The following is a 15,988-nucleotide window of genomic DNA, read 5'->3' on the forward strand; positions in this document are numbered from 1 at the left end:
ATTGTTAAGATTTGGTCCAACTTGCTTCCTGTGTATCTTTCTCCATATCTGTTTCTGCATATGTGTTTTTTTGCTGACCTAGTTGAAAATAAGTTGCAGATATCATGACACTTCATTTCTAAACTCTCCAGCATGCATCTAAAAATCAGGACATTCTCCTACATAACTTAAATAGGCTTTTAAAGTCATGGTCCATAAATCTCTCAGATCATAAAACTAAAGGAAAAATATTCATTTCACTGTCTCTGAATTGTCTTTGGTCTAGAATGACTTTGGGCAAAATACATTTAGGCTTTGGCTTTGTAATCTCACTGGGTCTATTCAGTGTGTGTGATTTATTTATAGATGGGACAGAATGACAAGTCTGAGTGGCCCCCTCCCTGAAGGGACAGGAAATAAGGTCACCCTGTGGGGTTTAAAATATGGCATCAATACATGAAAAATTTGAGTGTGGAGTATAATATCGGTCTAATGAAACAGAATGATGGGGAGGCCTGCAAGGCTGGGCTTGAAGAGATACATGAGGATAAAGTGCAAGTTCTTCCAGAGGGGTTGGTGATGGTTACAGAAGGTGGTAGAGGGGTTAAGAATCCTCCTGCCAATGCAGGGGACACAGGTTTGATCACCAGTCTGGGAAGATTCCACTTGTCTTGGGGCAGCTAAGCCGAGCAATACAAATACTGAGGCCATGTGCCCAGAGCCTGTGCTCTGCAACAAGAGAAATCACTGAGAAGCCTTTGTACTACAATTGGAGGGTAGCCCTGCTTGCCACAACCAGAGAAAGCCTGCGTGTAGCAATGAAGACCCAGAGCAACCAAAGTAAATAACTGAGTTAAATTTAAAACATATATATAAATAAAAGTTTTCCAGACCCAAGGATTAGTGTCCAGACAGGCTCTGTGTCAAGGAGATGGAATGCTAGCAAGTCAAGCTAAGGAACTGGATATCTGAGTTCATTTAAACTGAATGTGGGCAAAAAAAAAAAAACTGAATGTGCAGAGTGATGTATCTGGAGATCACGGAAAGGTGACATGAAGCAATGTAATACAAATTCCTATGTTAAAACAAAACCAAAATATCCCCCTTAAGTTCAGAAACTTATGCTTCCCAAGCAACCTTTGGGAAAAAATTAGTGTATCCTATAGGGAGTTGGTGATGGACAGGGAGGCCTGGCGTGCTGCAATTCATGGGGTCGCAAAGAGTCGGACACGACTGAGTGACTGAACTGTGAACTGATAACTTTCTTAGTCAAGCCAAGATAATTATCCCAAGGACTCTGCAGTTCCAGTCCTCACATTTAATTCATAAATTGGTCTCTGATGTTATCATTCACTCATTGATTCATTCAGAGAGTTCCCTAGCCCACTACTATGTGTGACTCTTTTGAGGAATCATCACCACCACCACCTTCCTAAGTGATCTATAAAATGAGTATTTCCCAATATTCAGCATTATTAGAAGGGATTCACACAGAATTACCTCATTTAATCACCCCTTCTCCCAAAACATTCTAAGACACGGAGGTTTTCAGTAGTTAAAAACCTGGAAGTCGAGGTGCAGAGAGTTAGAATCAGGATCTGAATTCAGTCTGAATCTAGACTGCTGGGTCTCACCATGAATCAGACGAAACCTGCCTAAAATGTGTGTGCATATTCAGTTGTGTCCAACTCGTCAATGTCCCATGGACCATAGCCCGCCAGGCTCCTCTGTCCATGGTATTTCTCAGGCAAGAATACTAGAGTGGGTTGTCATTTCCTTCTCTAGGGGATCTTCTTGACCCAGGGATTGAACTCTCATCTCTTGCATCTCTTGCATTGGCAGGTGGATTTTTTACCATCTTCACCACCTGGGAAGCCTAGAATACTAACAATAAAGAATTTCTAAACTTGGGAGATGAAAACTCCATCTCTGAACAGTAGCTAGAGAAAATTTCACCAAAGCAAATTCCAGAACCAGAGACCTGGTCAGTCATCTTCCCCTGAAAATACCTCCTTTTTGGTATTAAGTCATCATAACTTTATCTAGGATTCTAAAGTGAAATAAACTTTATTGGATTTGAATGATACACAATTGTGAATAGAGTCTGGTTCAACCAGTGTTAGTCATTATTTTAATAACAAACTAATATACTTGAGGGTCATTTAAAAAATATAGGTGGGGAGAGGGAAGGGTGATCTCTTTAACCATATTGACTACAGTGATTATAAAAGAACCATACATATTCAGAAAAGTAACCTTGAAAGACCCCCCTGCTGGGGAATACTATGTCAACTGCTCATAGATTCACCATATACATTCAAAATGAAATTGCATCATTGCATTTTTTTAACATAAGATTTTGACTTAGATTTAGTTTCGTAGGCTTCTCACGTGGTGCTAGTGGCAAAGAATCTGCCTGTCATTATAGGAGATGTAAGAGAATTGGGTTCAATCCCTGGGTCAGGAAGATCCCCCGGAAAAGGAAATGGCAACTCACTTCAGTATCCTTGCTTGGGAAAGTCCATGGACAGAGGAGGCTGGGAGGCTATAGTCCACGGGTCAGAAAGAGTTGGAAATGACAGAGCACACATATACACAGGCTGATCATCCCTTAGTTAGACTGAACTTTTAGTAGTTTTCTACTGTTGTATAACAAATGACTATAAACTTTGCAGCTCAAAACAACTCTCATTAGTCATCTTCAGGAGGTCAAAAATCCAAGCGCTACTCCGGGTTTCCCAAAGCTAGAATCAAGGTATCTTCATGGGATGAAATATTATCTGAGCATTGGGCTCTGCTTCCAAATTCATGGACTATTAAATAATTCAGTTCCTTACGGCTGTAGGACTGTGGCCCTCAGCACCTAGAGGCTACCCCTCTGCATAGGCTACTCCTCTCACAATAGGGCTGCTTTTTTAGCTTCCTTGACAACTTCAGAGGGAGTATCTCTGATGATACATTTTATTCAAATGACTCCACTAGTTAGACCAGGCTCACCCAGTATCATCTCTGCAATTCCCCCCAAATCAATGGATTAGTAACCTAGTGATGGAATTGGTATTTTATTATAGTCACAGATATCACCCACACTGAAGATGAGAGGATTATTATACAAGGCAGTGGGACATTGAAGGCTGGAATTTGGAAAGGGGGATCCTCTTGGAATTCTGCCCACTGCAATTTAATATGACTTGTGCCTGCTTCTCTCCCTTCCTTCCACCTGGTATTGTTCCAGCTGAAACCCTTATCATCTCACACTCACATTACTGAAGAAAGTGTTTCTTAACAGGTGTTCCAAGACATTTCTTTACAGTTTCTATAGTTTGTTTATTGATCCCCACTTTACCTTCTTAACATCAGCTCAGACTGTGCACTTAATTCAAGGTGCAGCTGATGTCCAAGGGAAAGGGTTTGCCAGAATCAATTCAAACAATATTTAAGTCATGGCCAGGTTACCTGCTTGCGTGAATTGTCAAATACATTGGATGCTGCAAACAACCTCGCAACAGAATCACATTTTAAGTGATAGAAGAAAGACCCAAACTCCCGAGCTGTTCTGAAAATCTGGCCTCATTAGCAGGTGCTCAGGGCATCCAGAGAGCGTGTTGTGAGATGCATTCCCTCCAGGAACATGAGGGCCTAGGACTCCCAGAGGCAGCTTAACTTCCCCAATCTACTTCAAAAATTAGGTTTATTCAGTTGCAAATTATACACGTTAAATGAGCAAAACCATTAACCGAGGAGGACTTGCTGGGCCAAATAGCTGAGCATTTAATGGTTCACCATGGCATTACCATTGTTATGGTTTATTCAGGCAATTGGGAGGATATCAACGGAATGAGGAATCAGATAATTTATGTACATGTTTTAGAAATTTCTGCGTTCCTGGGTAGAAAGTCAAGTCCCCTTCTCATGTAATAAAATCTGACACAGAGACACTAGAATGAAGTTTGCCTGCATTAGACACAGAGGACTTCTGCTCATGACCCTGCATGCAGAACTTTACTCTCTCCCTTTCCTGAGTCAGTGCTTTGGAGAATTAAAATATTCTGGGTCCCAGCCTACTGTTTTTTTTCCCCCTCTGATCTATTTGCAATCAGATTGAGAAAGGCAGAGAGTCATTATTAAGAATTAGAAGAACCATTTTCTAAGTTGCTGCTTAACTTTTGCAATTTAAAACAGAAGTAAGGTAACTTCCAAATTGCTTCATCTCCTGATATCCCCTAATGAAGCTTGCAGCGTCGATTTCACCTTGGGCTGATTTTCCCCTGAATTGTAAAATCCAGTGACAGAAGACAAGTGATTCTGGTGTTGTTGTTCAGTCGCTCAGTCGTGTCTGCCTCTTTGTGAGCCCATGGACTGCAGCACGCCAGGCTTCCCTGTCCTTCATTATCTCCCAGAGTTTGCTCAGAGTCATGTCAATTGAGTTGGTGATGCTATCTAACCATCTCATCCTCTGTCATTCCCTTCTCCTCCTGCACTCAATCTTGCCCAGCATCAGGGTCTTTTCCAGTGAGTCAGCTGTTTGCATCAGGTGGCCAAAGTATTGGAGCTTCGGCTTCAGCATCAGTCCTTCCAATGAATATTCTGGGTTGATTTCCTTAAGGACTGACTGGTGTGATCTCCTTGAAGTCCAAGGGACTCTCAAGAGTCTTCTCTAACACCACAATTCAAATGCCAAATAAATAAGTAAATATTTTCAAAAGAATGAGTCTCTCTAGATGTAGGCTAATTATGTATAGAATAAAAAATAAGATCCTTCTGTACAGCACAGAGAACTATATTCAGTATTATATGACAAACTATCAGAGAATCAATCCATCAATTTTTTGGTGCTCGGCCCTGTGTTTGTCTGTTTGTTGTTATTTAGTCACTAAGTCATATCCAAAAGGTTGCGACCCCGGGGACTGTAGCCCACCAGGTTCCTCCATCCATGGGATTTCCTAGGCAAGAATACTGGAGTGGGTTGCCATTTCCTTCTCCAGGGGATCTTTTTGACCCAGGGATTGAACCCGCATCTCCTGCGTTGGCAGATGGGTTCTTTACCGCTGAACCGCCAGGGAAGCCCAGTCATGGGCTTTGTTGTTCTTGTTCAGTTGCTCAGTTGTGTCTGACTCTTTGCACGCCAGGCTTCCCTGTCCTTCACTATCTCCCTGAGCTTGCTCAAACTCATGCCCATTGAGTCGGTGATGCCATCCAACCATCTCATCCTCTGCTGCCACCTTCTCCTCCTGCCCTCAATCTTTCCCAGCATCAGGGTCTTTTCTAAGGAGTTGGCTCTTCGCATCAGGTGGCCAAAGTATTGGAGTTTCAGCTTCAGCATCAGCCCTTCCAATGAATATTCAGGGTTGATTTCCTTTAGGATGGACTGGTTTGATCTCCTTGCTGTCCAAGGGACATTCAAGAGTCTCCTGCAACACCATAGCTCAAAAGCATCAATTTTTGGCACTCAGCCTTGTGTTTGTTTGTTGTTGTTTTTGTTTAGTCATTAAACTCGTTCAACCCCAAACCCCTTGCGATCCCATGGACTACAGCCCGCCAGGTTCCTCTGTCCATGGGGTTCTCCAGGCAGGAATGATAGAGTGGGTTGCCATTTCCTCCTCCAGGGGATCTTCTCGAACCAGGGATCGAACCTGGGTCTCCTGCACTGGCCAGTGGATTCATTACCACTGAACCACTAGGGAAGCCCAGTCATGTGTCTGGGGTAGTTTAAAAGATACATAAAAGGGGAGGGAATGAAACAGTCCCCACACACCAAAATTGAGAGTCATTTAGAAACACCTAACTTTGTGAGTCGTCCTAGGAGTGTAAACTCTCTCTAGGTGGAAAAATTTTTCACGAAAGGTTTGGTTGATCATAACAGGGGATATACAGAAGATGCTACATGCAGAGTCACAGCACTGGATCCCAAAGTCCCCAAGAAGCTGTATTTAGCACGGCAGGGTCAGATGTTAGCATAGAGAGGGTAATTGGTATTACCACTTCCCAGATGTCAATGCTACATTTTCAGTTGGAGAATGCCACCCTGAGAATGGAGCCCTTGGGATTCAGAGTAAGAAAGAGATGAGGTTAGAGAATCCCAAGATCCCCCAACAAGAAGGCAGCCTCCCAGAGTAAGGAAAACCAGGATTTCAACACATCTACAAATACAGAAAAATTTCTCTTTCGTGTGGACTGTGGTTTGAACAGATGCTGGAAAGATAAAAAATAATAAATAGACAGTCTGCTACAGAGAGACAAGTTCTCTTGGATTTTTAGTTTTGAAATTGAAGTATGGTTGATTTACAATGTTGTGTTCATTTCTGCTGTACAGCAAAGTGATACATTTTAAAAAATATTCTTTTCCATTAAGGTTTATCATAGAATACTGAATATAGTTCTCTGTGCTATACAGTAGGATTTTGTTGTTTATCTATTCTATATACAATTAGCCTACATCTAGAGAGACTCATTCTCTTTTAAAGTATGTATTTACTTATTTGGTTGCATCGGGTCTTAGTACAGCACACAGGATCTTTCATTGCAATGCACGGATCCTCTAGTTGTGATGCTGAGGCTCAGTCGTTGTGGCTCATGTCCCCCGCATTGCAAGGCAGAGTCTAAACTACGGGACCACTGGGGAAATCCCATGAGACTCATTCTTTACGGCTGAGCTCAACTGTCTGCTCCTTTGTGAAGACTCAGCCTGTCTCCACATAACAGTGCCCTTTATCTTTGTGCCACCAGTGAAGGAGCTGGTGAAGTCACCAGCTCTACCCTGTGAAACAAACATTCCACCCAGTAATTAGTGTACAAGTCTTGTGGTTCCGGAGAGCAGGGTGTGTCCAATTGTTCACCTACAATCTGATTCATTGACTCTCCTAGTTCTTCACGGATGTGAATGCCCAGGTGATAGCTAAATCAAATGATGTGTGTGGGGATTAGTTGCTCAGTCGTGTCTGACTTTTTGCAACCCCACGGACTGTAGCCTGCCAGGCTCTTCTGTCTCTGGGATTCTCCAGGCAAGAATACTGGAGTAGATTGCCATTCCCTTCTCCAGAGTGTCTTCCTGACCCAGGGATCGAATCCTGGATCCTGCATTGCAGGCAGATTCTTTACCATTTGAGCTACAGGGAATCAAATGATACGACTATTTAAAATTATCTGTGTGCATGCTCCATCACTTCAACTGTGTCCGACTCTGTATGACCCCATGGACTGTAGCCCACCAGGCTCCTCTGTCAGTGGGATTTCCCAGGCAAGAATATTGCAGTGGGTTGCCATTTTCTCCTCCAGGGGATGTTCCTGACCCAGGGATCGAACCCACATCTCTTGCATGGGCAGGAAGATTCTTCACCACTGAGCCACCACTTACCATGAAATTCACCCATTCTAAGTGAACAGTTTGATGAGTTTTAGTAAATATACATAATAATAGTTGTGTGACCATCAACACAGTTCACTGGTAGATTTCCATCAACCAAAAAGTTCCCTCCTGCCCACCTGCAGTTAATCCCTGAACCTGCTCCCAGCCCCAGGCAACCACTAATCTGTTGTCTGTCTTTAGACTTTTATTTTTTCTAGAAATTTCTACTTTTTCCCCCTTTCTCTCAACCTCTGGTCCATTCATATGAAACACCTATGTATGTATGTGTGTTAGTCACTCAGTTCTGTTCGACTCTTGCAGATTCCATGGTTTGTCCATGAAGATTCTCAAGGCAAGAATATTGGCATAGGCTGCCATTCCCTTCTCCAGGGAATCTCCCCAACCCAGGGAATGAGCTGGGGTCTCCTGCATTGAAGGCGGATTCTTTACCATCTGAATCACCAGGGGAGCCCCATGAAACATCTAACCTGTATGTTAAACAAGCGAACTTCCAGACTCCACCAGAGGCTTATTCAACATGCAGTAAGTTAGACCCAGAAATCTCCATAATTAACCACCAAAACAGGGGGCTTGCTGATATGGTAAAAATGGGAGAAGCCTCATCTGTAAATTCTAGGGTTGCTCCAGGCAGAACTGAGTAAGATCCTGGCTAACAGAGCCCACACATATGAATGGAGAGACAGAAGGGGAGGTTCATTTTCCCTGGAGAGCTTATCTTGGTGATGATTGGCATCATTGCTCTTCTGGGACTGGTCCCTCTGAGGAGGCAGCCTGGCAGCCCCTTCCTCAGGAGGCGCTCCCCCTGGACCCTGAGGACAGACCTTCCTTGGCTCTCATTAATTCTTTGTCCCGGGAGAAAAAACAACCATGCCACACAAAAGGCTCGTCTCTCCTTGAGCCATCCCAGGAGACCAGAGCCTCAAGTCAGAGCTGTTCCTGCAGGATTTGCAAACCATCTTCTCAGATCAGTGTAGTCTGCTAAGGATGCAGAAACTCTTCACTGAATAAAGTGACAGTTTCAGACTCCAAGGGAGAATATACACTGGAAAAACTGATGCTGAAACTCCAATATGTTAGCCCCCTGATGTGAAGAGCTGACTCCTTGGAAAAGACCCTGATGTGGGAAAGATCGAAGGCAAAAAGAGAAGGGGGCAACAGAGGATGAGATGGTTGGATGGCATCATTGATTCAATGGACATGAGTTTGAGCAAAATCTGGGAAATGGTGAAGGACAGGGAAGCCTGGCGTGCTGCAGTCCATGGGGTCACAAAGAGTCGGATATGACTGAGTGACTAAACACCAGCAACAAAGGTAGAGCCTAAGAGATCCCAGGGGACAATGCTTGGTGTCAAGGAGGTCTCTGTGACCAGGCTCCAATCAGGATTGGGACCTCCTGAGGACCTGGAGTTTTCTCCAGCCACCAGGCCCCTACTCTGTGTATTGTCTGGAAGGGCACAGGGTTTGAGTCAAGTTTCATCTGGAAAGTGGAAGTGTGAGTCACTCAGTAGCTATTCCACTCTTTGCAACCCCCTGGACTGTAGCCTGCCAGGCTCCTCTGTCCAGGGAATAACAAATTCAAATACCGTAGCCTGCCAGGCTCCTCTGTCCAGGGAATAACAAATTCAATACCTCCAGGGGATAGAAAGGTGAAGGGGAGGAGAGGGCTTTGGGGACCTGCAGACAGCACATGTGGTCTAGAAGAGACAGTTGCCACCCTTTCATTGCCAACTGTCCCCGTGAAGGCTGCAGTTCCAATGTTATTAGAGCTTCTGCTCCTTAAGACACACTGCAACCCAGATTTACACGTGTGTATTTTATAAGTGACAATTAAACTGTTCATTTATTTTTTAAAGTAAACTTTGAAATTATTTCTTAAAAGTAGTGCGTTTGTTGTTGTTGTTGTTTTTATTTTGGCCATGCTACCTGGCATGTGGGATCTTGGTTCCCCGACGAGGGACTGAACCCAAACCCCCTGTATTAGAAGCATGAAGTCTTAACCACTGGACAGCTGTGGAAGTCCGACAATTCAATTTTTTTAAAAGTACAGGGCAGGCTTGCCTGGTGGTCCAGTGGTTGAGGGTCTGTCTTGCAGTGCAGGGGACACCTGTCCAATCCAAGGTCCAGGAGGGTCTCACATGCCACTAAGCAATTAAGCCTGTCTGCCACAACTACTGAGCCAGTGCTCTAGAGCCTGCGGGCCAAAACTACTGAGCCCACGTACTACAACCGAAGCCCGCAGGCCTAGAACCTGTGCTCTGCAACAAGAGAAGCCATGGCAGTGACAAGCCTGTGCACTGCAACTAGAGCATAGCCCCCACTCACCACAAGTAGAGAAAGCCCAGCAGCAGCAAAGACTCACCACAGCCAAAATATAAAATAAATAAGTAAATCTTAAAAAAAAAGTACAGGGCATACAAAACATCTGTGGGCTGTACCTAGCACTTAGGCTATTCAGCATATGGCATATGAACTGGGTGGTCTTTCTGGCTGTTTTCATAAGTTATGACCAACCTAGACAGCATATTAAAAAGCAGAGACGTTATTTTGTCCATAAAGGTCCATCTCGTCAAGGCTAACGTTTTTCCAGTTGTCATGTATGCATGTGAGAGTTGGACTATAAAGAAAGCTGCTGCTAAGTCGCTTGTCATGTCCGACTCTGTGTGACCCCATAGACGGCAGCCCACCAGGCTCCGCCATCCCTGGGATTCTCCAGGCAAGAACACTGGAGTAGGTTGCCATTTCCTTCTCCAATGCATGAAAGTGAAAAGTGAAAGTGAAGTCGCTCAGTTGTGTCCGACTCTTAGCTACCCCATGGACTGCAGCCTACCAGGCTCCTTCATCCATGGGATTTTCCAGGCAAGAGTACTGGAGTGGGATGCCATTGCCTTCTTCAAAGAAAGCTGAGCACTGAAGAATTGATGCTTTTGAACTGTGGTGTTGGAGAAGACTCTTGAGAGTCCCTTGGACTGCAAGAAGATCCAACCAGTCCATCCTAAAGGAGATCAGTCCTGAATATTCACTGGAAGGACTGATCCAGAAGGTGAAGTTCAAATACTTTGGCCACCTGATGTGAAGAGCTGACTCCTTGGAAAAGACATTGATGCTGGGAAAGATTGAAGGCAAGAGGAGAAGGCGATGACAGAGAATGAAATGGTTGGATGGCATCACCAACTCAATGGACATGAGTTTGAATAAACTCCTGGAGTTGGTGATGGACAGGGAGGCCTGGCATGCTGCAGTCCATGGGGTTGCAAAGAGTTGGACACGACTGAGTGACTGAACTGATCTGAACTGATAAAGCATATGGTGCTAGAAAAATGTGTCTGAATGTAAGGGCACAGGAGATGGTCCCGTAATGGCCAGCATTTGAGGCCCACCTCTGCCATTACTATTTACATTGACCAATCACAAACTCTTTACATATGTCAATACCCTCATCTGAAAGGCAGGAAAAGAATATCTACTCATTGGTTCTTGTGAACATTAAGCAAAGGATTCACTTTCAAGTATCCAAGTGAGGTAAAACCACAACCTGCTGCTATAAATATCTCAAGGTGGTTGCCTTAACTAGAAATCTTGACGTAGACAACCTCTTATCCCCACCAAGACCTTCTAGAAACTGTCCGGTATGCATGAGCACCTACGTGCCTGCTGAGTCACTTCAGTCGCATTCAACCCTTTGTGACCCGATGGACCATAGCCCGCCAGGCTCCTCTGTGCGTGGGATTCTCTACAGAAGAACACTGGCGGTTGCCATGCCCTCCTCCAGGGGGTCTTCCCGATCCAGGGATTGAACCCACATCTCTTATGTCCCCTGAATTGGCAGGCAGGTTCTTTACCACTGAGCCACCAAGGAAGCCATAGATCTATCCCAATGAGGGAGAAAAGAAAAAAAAAATTCCAAAGTAAGTGGAGGACGAGAGGAATAGGAGAATGGTTAAATAATAAATGGGAAAAAAAAGCTCAATCCGGAAGGATACCTAATACAACAGAATAAAAGAGAATTTACAGAACTGTTCAAGCACTAGATCCACTTCACTAGAACACATTAAAAAATTAATAATAATTCAAAGCCAAGAAGAAATGATAAAAACACAAATGAAAGCTGCTGCTGCTGCTGCTGAGTCGCTTCCGTCGTGTCCGACTCTGTGCGACCCCATAGACGGCAGCCACCAGGCTCCCCGTCCCTGGGATTCTCCAGGCAAGAATGAAAGATGATACATGAAAGGAAAAAAAATAGGAATAGTAAAACTGAAATAATAAATCCTGAAAGATAATATCTTTCAGCTCTGATCTGAGAAAAAGGCTTAGTATAAACTGGGTGGACGCAGATAAAAATTCCAGAAGATTCAAGCATTCAGAGAGAAGATATTAGTAGGAGGCAAAGAAAAAAGAGAGAGAGATTTAAAATAGAATGATATTCCTGCTAGGAAAAAATCTTAACAAATGGAACAGAAAAAAATAAAATTTTCAAAGATATAACACAAGAAAAAATTTATGAAATGGTAAAATAAAGTTGTGCTGTGCTAAGCCACTTTAGTCATGTCTGACTTTTTGTGACCCTATGGACTATAGCCTACCAGGCTCCTCTGTCCATGGGATTCTCCAGGCAAGAATACTGGAGTGGGTTGCCATGCTGTCCTCCAGGAAATCTTACCAATCCAGGGATCAAACCTGAGTCTCTTATGTCTCCTGCATTGGCTGCTGCTGCTAAGTCGCATCAGTCGTGTCCAACTCTGTGTGACCCCATAGACGGCAGCCCACCAGGCTCTGCCGTCCCTGGGATTCTCCAGGCAAGAACACTGGAGTGGGTTGCCATTTCCTTCTCCAATGCATGAAAGTGAAAAGTGAAAGTGAAGTCGCTCAGTCGTGTTCGACTCTTAGCGACCCCATGGACTGCAGCCTACCAGGCTCCTCCATCCGTGGGATTCTCCAGGCGAGAGTACTGGAGTGGGGTGCCATCGCCTTCTCCGCCTGCATTGGCAGGCAAATTCTTTACTACTAGCACCACCTAGGAAGCACAAAATAAAGCTAAGTTCAGACAATTCAGGGAAAGAATATTTTAGAAGAAAATGCAATACCAAATGACCTACATGAAGTATATTGTGTTTACATGATTGAATATTAAATATTTTTTAAAGCAATTTTTCTCCAAGTCCTTAAGGAGTCAAAGAAAATTGTCTATAAAGAGTGAAATTCTGGCTGGTCTCAATTTTCTCCCAAATCAAATTCAATGCTAGAAGAAAACAGAGTAATACATATACAAATGTGATTCAAGAATAATCCCAGTCAAGAGTTAGTTTGTCCTAAAGGTAACTCTCAGTAAGTAGTCAGTAAAAATAAAACTTAGGAAAGAGAGCTCTTTAAAGATAATTAGCCCTCACTAGCTGGCAACTCACTCCAGTGTTCTTGCCTGGAAAATCCCATGGAAGGAGAAGCCTGGTAGGCTGCAGTCCATGGGGTCGCTAAGAGTCAGACACGACTGAACGACTTCACTTTCGCTTTTCACCTTCATGAATTAGAGAAGGAAATGGCAACCCACTCCAGTGTTCTTGCCTGGAGAATCCCAGGGACGGGGGAGCCTGGTGGGCTGCCGTCTATGGGGTCACACAGAGTCGGACACGACTGAAGCGACTTAGCAGCAGCAGCTATGTCTTTGCCAGTAGTCATGTACAGATGTGAGAGCTGGACCATAAAGGAGGCTGAGCACCGAAGTATTGATGTTTTGAACTGTGTTGCTGGAGAAGACTCTAGAGAGTCCCTTGGACAGCAAGGAGACCAAACCAGTCAATTCTAAAGGAAATCGACCCTGAATATTCATTGGGAGGACTGATGCTGAAACTGAAGCCCCAATACATTGGCCACCTGATGCGAAGAGCTGACTCACTGGAAAAGACCCTGATGCTGGAAAACACTAAAGGCAAAAGGAGTAGTGGGGGGACAGAGGATGAGATGGTTGGATGGCATCACTGACTCAGTGGACGTGAGTTTGAGCAAACTCAGGGAGAGAGTGAAGGACAGGGAAGCCTGGCGTGTTTCTATGCATGGGGTCGCAAAGAGTCGGACACAAATTAATGACTGAAAACAATGCCACGGTGGATCGGTGTCCCCTAGAAACAAAGGCAGAATATCAGGCCCCACCGCAAACCTACTGAGGCATAATCTTCATTTTTAACAAGCTCCCCAGATGGCTCACTTGTGCATCAGTGTTTGACAGCAGTTGTGAGAGGAGTTAAAACACAGAAGCTGGGAATGAAAAACTTGTGGTCAAAAGACTATGAACGTTGTCTCTCAATACAGTCCTAACAACTGGCAATTAGGAAAATCGTGGCTACAGAATAGAATGTAACTGTCATTATCCTTGGCGAAGTCAAAATTAATAATACTAGAACTAAAAAATTTAGCAATGGTGGAGAAGTAAGGTTGGGAGAAATTTGTGTTAAGAGCCTCCTCTTCATAGCAGAGAACCAAAAGATATCATCTAAAAAGCAAGTTTAAAACACGGTAATGACTCCAATTTTTTAATGTTTTTGTAACATTTTTTTCTTTACATTAGAGGAGCCTTTTAAGAAATTATGTCTCCTGCAACAAAAAGATATTTATTTGAATTTCACCTCTATCATTAAATTCACATGAGTGTATTTTTCCCTTTTTAACTCTAAGTTTTCATAGAATCACTATGAAATGTGATTCTTTTAATAAAAAATAGCATTTAGGTTAATGCGTTTCACTCTTTCTAAATCTATGTTAAATGAACAAAACAATATTGAGTATGATATTCACCTAATATCAACGATGGTTCTTGAGGATAATAATATATGGGTGATTTGCAAATGTCTTCTGTCCATTTCACTATTTTTAAAATGAGTGTCCATTTATTTTATAGAAACAATAAAGCTATAAGTAATCTTAAGGGCACACATCCTATTTCTACTACAGTAAGCTGCACCCTTGGTTCAAAGTTCTCTTCTTAGAGGTTTCCAGAGAATCACACTTAAGTCCCTTCCATCTGTATCCAGCCTCTTGAAACTTCATTAAACAGCAGCAATGAAGAGACAGGAAGCTGACAGGCATTCATTATCCAATTACATCCCTTGTGTTTAATATACAAGGTGGCATAGCAGCTCAATACATATTTGTGAAACGAATGAATGCATCCTATTTGCTCCACAAAGTCTTCCTGACAAACCAGGTCTCCTTTTAAACGTTAGACCCTGGTCAATTTGGCCGCCTTGAATTTTAAGTAACAAAAGGACTGAAAAATCTGGTGACCTTTTCTCACCAAGAATCAGGAGGTGGCTAATTGAGACTAATCCACACCATCGAGGTGCTCAGCTGTTGTAAATCTGATCCTCAAGTTTGTATGAACATGACTTTTTCATGTTTGAATGTGGCTTAATTAAGCAAAATGTCTTCTGTGAGGATTCAAATCCCTGTGTAGATTAAACGAGTCTATTTAGGATCCACTAAGACTTTGAAAGTTTCTCTTGTACTGTAGCAGTATTCCCCCATACCTCAGGGGAATAAGAGAAACGTTCAGAGAGAAACAGAGAATGACTATATATGAGAGCTGAGCCAGGCCATCAGCAACATCTCTCATTTTACTCATGAAATCAACTCACTGTCAAAGAAAAATAGGCCATGCAGAAGAAATTTCCTGTTTGGAAGGAGATGCCATGACAGCATCTTAGTGTCATGGAAGAAGGTAAGTCAGAACTGCAGCACTGCCCAGTCTAAGCTCCAGCTTTGCTCGACAATGTCACATGTCATCACAGGCAAGTCCACTTTTCTCTTTGGTTCATCAGTTTCCAAGCCTTTGAAAGTTACAGGATCATGTTAAAATTAAAATACACTAAATTAATAAATAAATTCAAAATAAATTCTAAGCCAAAAAAGAAAGGAAAATTAAAGGATTATGTTAAGTAGGTATTCATCAGACTTTATTATTCAAGACTTGGAATGCTGGTTTCCCAGGTGGCGCTAGTGCTAAAGAACCCACCTGTCAATGCAGAAGACGTAAGAGATGCAGGTTCGACCTCTGAGTCAGGAAGATCTCCTGGAGGGGGGCATGGCAAACTGCTCTGGTGTTCTTGCCTGGAAAGTCCCACAGACAGAGGAGCCTGGCTGGCTACGATCTGTAGGGTTGCAAAGAGTCAGACACTACTGAAGCAGCCTACCACACACAGCACAGCACTTACAGATTTAACAACAACATAATTAATTTTCTTGGAAATGGAGCACGTAAAACAAAGGAAGGCTGAGGTATTCAGGTTGATCCAGGGCAGGAACTCTGATTCCTGACCACTTGGCCCTGCCGTTTCCACCAACATCCCTCACAGTGTTGATGTTCAGGATGACTCCTAGGAAAAATCATTTTTCTAAAGTATCTAACTATTCACAGACATAGAAAACAAATTTATAGTTACCAAAGGGGATGGGGGTAAGGGAGGGATAAATTAGGAGTTTGGGATGAGCAGATGCACATTACTATATATAAAATAGACAAACAACGAGAGCCTACTGTATAGCACAGGTAACTATACTAAGTATCTGATAATAATGTATCATATGTATTTTTTATGTATTTTATGTATCATATATATACATATAGGGCTTCAGTAAAGAATTCACCTGCAATGCAGG

General features: G+C 43.2%; 1 long non-coding RNA gene across 1 annotated transcript in view; it reads right to left on the bottom strand.

Moving 5' to 3' along the window:
- Positions 1–15,988, bottom strand: part of LOC147345463 (uncharacterized) — an 89,236-nt gene that overhangs the window by 52,428 nt on the left and 20,820 nt on the right. The window contains exon 2 of the long non-coding RNA XR_015154784.1: positions 15,345–15,480. This is a non-coding gene — a long non-coding RNA (uncharacterized LOC147345463). The remainder of the gene's footprint in view (positions 1–15,344; positions 15,481–15,988) is intronic.

The sequence above is a fragment of the Bos grunniens genome, chromosome 25, assembly GCF_055505025.1.
Source record: "Bos grunniens cultivar Pamir isolate PY7600 chromosome 25, Bosgru_T2T1.0, whole genome shotgun sequence".
Taxonomy (NCBI): Eukaryota; Metazoa; Chordata; class Mammalia; order Artiodactyla; family Bovidae; genus Bos; species Bos grunniens.